General features: G+C 39.9%; 1 long non-coding RNA gene across 1 annotated transcript; it reads left to right on the top strand.

Moving 5' to 3' along the window:
* The first annotated feature begins 35 nt into the window (after nucleotides 1–35).
* Nucleotides 36–1,016, top strand: LOC141393153 (uncharacterized). Its single transcript, XR_012410011.1, has 2 exons — nucleotides 36–467; nucleotides 526–1,016. It is a non-coding gene; the product is annotated as an uncharacterized lncRNA (long non-coding RNA).
* Nucleotides 1,017–7,058: the final 6,042 nt, after the last annotated feature.

Below are 7,058 nucleotides of genomic sequence, written 5' to 3'. Positions count from 1 at the left end.
TTTCGAACATGCGATCCCTAGCCAACCATTCCATCATTCTAGAACACGCCACTACTTTGACAATACACACGTTTTACAATTGTGCTTCATCAACGCACAAGATTATATTTAGGAAAAAGTATTCTGGCTATCGCTCAATAAAAGGAATAGGCATAATGCCACTGTCACTTGAAAGATACTTAAGCAATTTCAACCTCGCTGTTAAACCCCCTCCCACCTTTATATGAAAGAAATCATACATGAGGAATATTTTTGGCAAAATCATTAGGATCCCTGACGGCCAGCATGCTTGTGCTCAAGCTTCTTACGATAGGTTTTCGTTTTAGCCGGGCCTGCAACAAACATTCAAGTTCGGCGAGACTTCGCAGCCGCAATTGATGTGCATGGCCGGGTTGGCACACCACGTGGGGAACACCCACCCCTGCTTGTCTCATGCCGGGCTATATTCATAGGATAGTTCCACCAAGGTAAATCTTATATTTTGCGCACGTAATGGACAAACCTCATTCGCGGTTTCCCTTTCAGTTAAATGGTGTGCGATTCAGGAGAATTATGGGGAAAATAATACAATTTTCCCTCCGGAACAATCGTGATTTAAACCCACCCTGTTTTCATTGAGGCTACAGGTACAGATCTCTGTTGTTCGTAGCTGTGATGTCCTGTTTTTGAGTTTTACCCTGTCTTTAGTGTGTTTGTACTTGCAATGTAATTCGGTGTCAACCCTTTGTGGCTATGAGTCCTCCAATTACCGTATTTACTTCACCACAATGGTGTTATTGTTTTTGTCCTTATAAATTGTGGTCATCTTCGGTTGGATTTTAAAACTATTTGAAGTGTAATATATACGGCTGATATGCGGAATACAATCTCACATGGGCAATTGACCTGAGATCACCCTGGAAATATGTGTCTTGATCAGATGTAACTCTCAGACAGGTTTTCGTGGTGTATACCCCCAAAAAAATGTAAACTGTAAAACTGTGAATAAAGTGCGGGAACTTATTACTAACAACATACTTTGGAATTCTTTCTTTTGGAAATGACATCCCCCAAGTTATTACTGGGTTTTACGTTCAAAGAATTTGTGGGACTTTTTCCAACAAAGGATGTAAAGTGGATATCTTTGTTCGTACTGGAAATGGTTGACAGTGTATTTCGGTTTTAATCTCTATGTGTTTGCATTTGTTGACTCACAATTGATTAGACTCTCCAGAGTTACTACCAAGTGTTTAATTAAATGGCGTTTTCTGATGACTTAAAACACGAGTTATGGAATGGACACTGATTCAGTGAAAGCTGGAAGTGATGGTATCAATTAGTAATATCTTTTGTAATGTCCGACGTTTATTCCTTTTCGGGGAACATATAGACAGACCCAATAAGGGGACTATTGTATTTTTACATGTCATTTAGGAATGCCTCTTGTTATCATTTAGAATAAACTAAAAACGAATATATCGAAGTGCTCCAACTATCTGCAATTCGGCTGCCTCCCCCCACTTCCAATCTATTTCCAGGGACATCGTCATTTTTGGGAATATATGTATGTTTTTTTTTATTTGATCTGTTATTGGTTCATTTTCAAGACACAAAATGATTATTTAATTATTCCCAAGAGATGTGTGAAACATCGGAAGATGTGTGAAACATCGGAAGATGTGTGAAACATCGGAAGATGTTTGCACTCCGTGGTACGAATACCTATTATGGATATGGATCCAATCCAAGGGACAATACAGTACCGAAACCGGAGCTGGATTCCGCGTACAAGTATTAAAATCGCCATCAGATGGAAGGAGGTACATCTCACGGATACTGTTATACCAATATAGGCAAAATTTTAGAAGTCAATAACTTGCAAGAAAATCGAATTTTCCTTAGAGAGTTTGCATAAAATATTGAATTGTTTTTGGAGTGCCGGAATCGACTACTTTTTGTCGATTTAAATCTATATTGAGGTTGTATGGCTTAAAAATTGTACCGGATCACCAGGTCGAAAGATAATAGAATTTGACCCCTCGTACAAAAAGGTTCAGAATTTAAACGGTGTTTCATTTTGACCTGGAGGTATTTTTATGGACAGTCGTGGTACTAGAGGCATGAAGTCTAGCTATTTTTTTTTCAGGAAATAACCGGAGAAATATTATGAATTCAAATAGCCTTGTCTTCTTATCGGACCCGATCAGCAGAAGTGATATAAATTCACGTAGAATCACAAGATTACACAAAATTTATTAATTTATTACGTAAACAGTATTCCTTGTGGTTTCTCCAGATAACAAACACAAGGTTTAACTCACAATATAATATCAAAATAAAAATAATTTCTTCAGATTTTGAATCCTTTTCTCAGTTGCAAATGTGCTGGGCAGAACCAAACGTGAGTTCAAGATTTGTTTTAGACATTTCTGTAATGCAAATCGCTTCTTTCGGACATTTTCGTTCGTTTATTTTGTTACGAACCCCAAAATTGTGAGGACAATATGTGGAAAATCAAAAGTTCTGTTTGCTGGTCACCCCCAGAAAGACAATATTTGATCAAAAAAAACAAAAAAATATGGTTTTGCCGATGAAATCAACGAATGTATAGAAAGACTCTTGTTGCAAAAACAGGCCGTTAGTCTATATAAAAGGGACTTAGGAAAACATTTGCACTTCAAACCATAAATTGCATCGGAACAAGGCAAATTCGTATAAGTTATATGCATGAATTACAACAATTGACAAATTTACAAAATCAACATTGTTGTTATTGAAAATTAATTGTCAAGATAAATATTGAATAATAGGGTCTCTCCAAAAAAATCTTTTCAGTAAAGACATAAATACATTTTGAAAATCATCTAAAATAGAATAAATTTAATCAAAATGTAAATATAACGCGTTCAGAACTCTCGTAGGTAATTTTTATTACACGTTTATGATGAAACGAAGTATTTTATGGTAGCAAATTTCGAAGTTTCAAAATTCACGAAACCCAATTTACAAAAAAAAGTAAAAATACAGCTGTTTGTCACTTCTACCTTCTATAAATGTGCCTTGCATCAGAACTACATAAAATGTGAAACAGTCATTCCAGTTGTCAACGGTTTGCACAGCACTGTAGATCACTGAAAGTGACTATCCAATGTGGTCCTGGCCTTTTTAAAGTTCTTTACTACTAATGAACTATCTCTTGAGATCTTTGGCGTGGCACACGCCCATTGATTTCCCCTTTAGATCTTCTATAGCATACATATTATTGCCGACCGGTTTAACAATACGGCATTTTATGAATTTGCGTGCAAATTTTGCATTGAAGTTCTTGCCAAAGTCGCTCAGAACGTAATTTCTTTTAAATACCTCCTGTCCTGGGGCAAAAATAACCGTTCTGGCCCTGGCATTATACCGCTTTGCACTTTGCTCAAATGTCCTATGCATATTGTCTTTTATCTTAGCTCGGATGAGTTCCTGTCTATCATTTCTATTCAATTTCACGATCTCATGATCGGACAGGGAATGTAGCTTTCGAGCCAACCTATAATCCGCCCCATGGGTATACATACTATAGCCAAACAAGGCGAAAAAAGGGGTGACACCAGTCGCACTATGTATCGATGTTCTTAAAGCACATTCGATATCTGTTAAATACAGATCCCAATCTCGGTGATCGTTTTCTAAATAGGCTCTTATGGCTGCAAGGACCGATTGGTTTACCCGTTCCGATGCATTGGACTGCGGGGCATACGGTGCAGTTTGGAGGTGATTAATGCCATAAGTTTCAATCATTTCCTTAAAGGCTTTTGCCACGAATTGTGCCCCGTTGTCCGAATGGATCGTCTCAGGTACCCCAAACTTTCTGAAAATGTCTTCTACTAAGAACCTAACCACATTTGAAGCGGTTGCCTCACGCATTGCCTTTAAAAAGGTGAATTTGCTAAAGTGGTCGACCACTATAAAAATAAACGCGTTGCCTCTTTTAGAGCGTGGATATTTCCCCAAGAAGTCCACGTATAATTTTTGAAAGGGACGTTGGGTGACGACTTCCTCTCCGATGGTTGGTTGGGTATTTTCATTGGTGGGTTTCGTTTCTTTACAAGTTGTACAATTCGAGACGTATTTACGTACTTGGACCGCCATATTAGGCCAGTAATATTTTTCTTTTAATCGGTACAAAGTTTTTGCGATCCCTCCGTGAGCAGAAGTGGTTGGATTGTGGGCTTGTTCTATCAAGACTTGCGTTAACGCTTCAGGAACCCACAGTTTCCATTGAAACTCTTGTGTTTCCGGATCGTATGACGCATGTCCTTTTTTAAAAACCATATTGCCCATGATTTTGAGGTCAGGTAAACTTTCTTGATTTTTCTCCACCACCTCTCTTAGCTCTTTATAGGCTTCACTCTCAAATTCTACTGTCTCAAAGTCAAAAATTTGATCGATGTCCATTTCATCAGCGTTGGGCATACGGGACAACATGTCAGCTACCACGTTTTCCTTCCCTTTACGGTGCTCGATGTTAAAATTGTACCCTTGGAGTTGCAATGACCAACGAGCTAACCGACCACTGAGGTCTTTCAGGCTCATTAGCCACTGCAAACTCGCATGATCGGTTATTACGGTGAACTCCATGAGCTCTACGTAAGGTCGGAATCGTTTTATGGCCATTACCGCGGCGAGACACTCCTTCTCAGTGACGCTGTAATTTCGCTGACATTTATTCAGTTTTTGCGAGTAGAAGGCAATCGGATGCTCTTCTCCTTCGCTATCAAGCTGAAAGAGAACAGCACCGATTCCATACTCTGATGCGTCGCACTGAATATAAAACCGTTTTGAGAAGTCAGCATGGCGCAAAACAGGGGCTGATGTTAATGCCTTTTTGAGGTCCTCGAATGCCTTTTTCGCATTTTCATCCATGGTAAATTTGATGGACTTTTTAAGAGTGTCAGTGAGGGGTGCGGAAATGGTAGCGAAATTCTTTATAAATCTGCGGTACCATCCCGCTGTACCGAGAAAACTTCTAACCTCCCTAGCATTCTTGGGGACTTTAATCCTCTGAATTGCTTCTACCTTTTCTGGATCCGTACGCAAAACCCCTTCCCCGACTATAAACCCTAAATACTTTAGCTGTCGAAAACAAAATTGAGACTTTTTCAACCCGATTGTGAGATTGGCCTTCTGCAAACATTCGGCAACTTCGCTTAGCAGACGCAGGTGCTCGTCAAAATCGCCTGATATTATCAACAGGTCGTCCAAGTATACAAAGACATTCTCCTTTAATCGTTGGGGAATGACTTTGTCCATCAGACGGCATAATCTTTGTGCGGCATTGCACAGGCCAAACGGCATCACGCGGAATTGATACAATGGACGACCTGGGACAGTAAAGGCGGTGTACGATTTGCTCTCTTCGTCCAGCTCAATTTGCCAGAATGCGCATTTTAAATCCACACTGCTAATAAAATAAGTCTCATCAATCCGGCTTAATATTCCCTCAATATTTTGCAGTGGGTAGGCGTCTTTTATCGTCAATTTGTTCAACTTCCGGGCATCTAGGCAAAAGCGGTTTTTCCCGGGCTTCCGTACGATCGTTGTCCGATTGCTCCAGGGGCTTTCGCTTTCTTCTATAACGTTTAAAGCCAACATATTGTCTACCTCCTGGTATGTAATTGCCTGGACAGCTGGAGACATCGGGTAATGCCTGTCTTTGACCGGCTCTGACCCTTCAATCAATTTTATACTGTGCTTTTCGAGATTTGTACACCCCAAACCATCTTTTTCGAAAGTACGGAACTTACTTATAACCTCATTTAGTCTCTTTTCTTGATCCTCTGTCAACTCATGCGGGTTCAGTTTATACTTGGAGTCTTTTTCCGCCATATCTGTAGTAATCTTTTCAACGTTGATTTCCGATACCCCCACTACGTCGGGAGCTAGTTGAAAGATTCGCCAGAAATCTATACCAAGGTACAGTCGCTGTTCCAATTCTGGACACAGAAATAACATCATACTTTTTTTCTGGTTTTGATATTGTACCGAAACTTGTATTTTGCCCAAAACCATATATTGTTTTCCGCCAGCTGTGGCAACCCTGCTGGTCATTGGAATGATGGGAATTTCCAATTCCTCCACTAGTTCCCTACAGTCTCTACCCAACAAACTAACTGAGGCTCCCGTATCTAGAAGACCTTCAATGCTCTTATTTTGTATACTAACTTTTGCAAAAACTCTGGGATCTTTTGTGCTTTTTGATATTTTTGATAGGGAATCGACTAAACATTTCTTTTGTTGACGCCATTGTTTTTGTTTTTCTCTTAAATGTTCAATTTTCTTAGGGATATTGTGAATTTCCGAATTAAAAATTCTCTCTCTTGTCCTCTTATAATTTTCTTGGCGCACTTCCAGTGGGATATAGTGTCTCTCCGCTGGAGAAAATTCCGTATTGTATACTTTACTTTTCACGGGGTTTTCTTTTTTTCTCGCTAGAATTTTAACCGATATATCCGGTACTAATTTTGAGTCGCAGGGTTCTCCGCCGGACGTGGGTCCCCTGTATTCTCCACGCCCCTCCTCTGGTTTCCCTGTCGACAATTCGGGCATTTCGGAGTTACTGTGTCTGGCTTACCACACTTATAGCAAAATAACTTTCTGTACTCCGCCGGACAATCCATGAAAAGGTGCCCGTTTTCACGGCAATTCCAGCACTTAATTTGCGGCTTGGCCTGCTGTTGGAAACGGATTGCTGAAATATTGTCTTCCGCCAGAACATCATCGCTCTCGATGTTGATACATTGTTCCTCTTCATAGATTTCATTAACCTGCCTATTTGGTCTTTGAGGTACAGTCATAGGTTTCGTTTCACGTCTCGGGAAGTTTCGCTCTGCGTCTATACACTCTATGCGCAATTGTTCAACCGACGATATGGTCATCTGATAGACATGTCGTTTTATGTCTTCACGAATATTACCTTTCAATATTTTGATCATATCGTTATCGGAGACGGGCTGCATTAACCTCGAGCGCAATATTCCCATTTCATGGAAATAAGCGTTCACTGGTTCATTGTACCTCTGCTTCCTTTC

The sequence above is a fragment of the Musca autumnalis genome, unplaced genomic scaffold (genome assembly GCF_047663935.1).
Source record: "Musca autumnalis isolate F117 unplaced genomic scaffold, ASM4766393v1 scaffold_2, whole genome shotgun sequence".
NCBI lineage: Eukaryota > Metazoa > Arthropoda > Insecta > Diptera > Muscidae > Musca > Musca autumnalis.
This window is presented reverse-complemented; position numbering and strand designations above follow the sequence as displayed.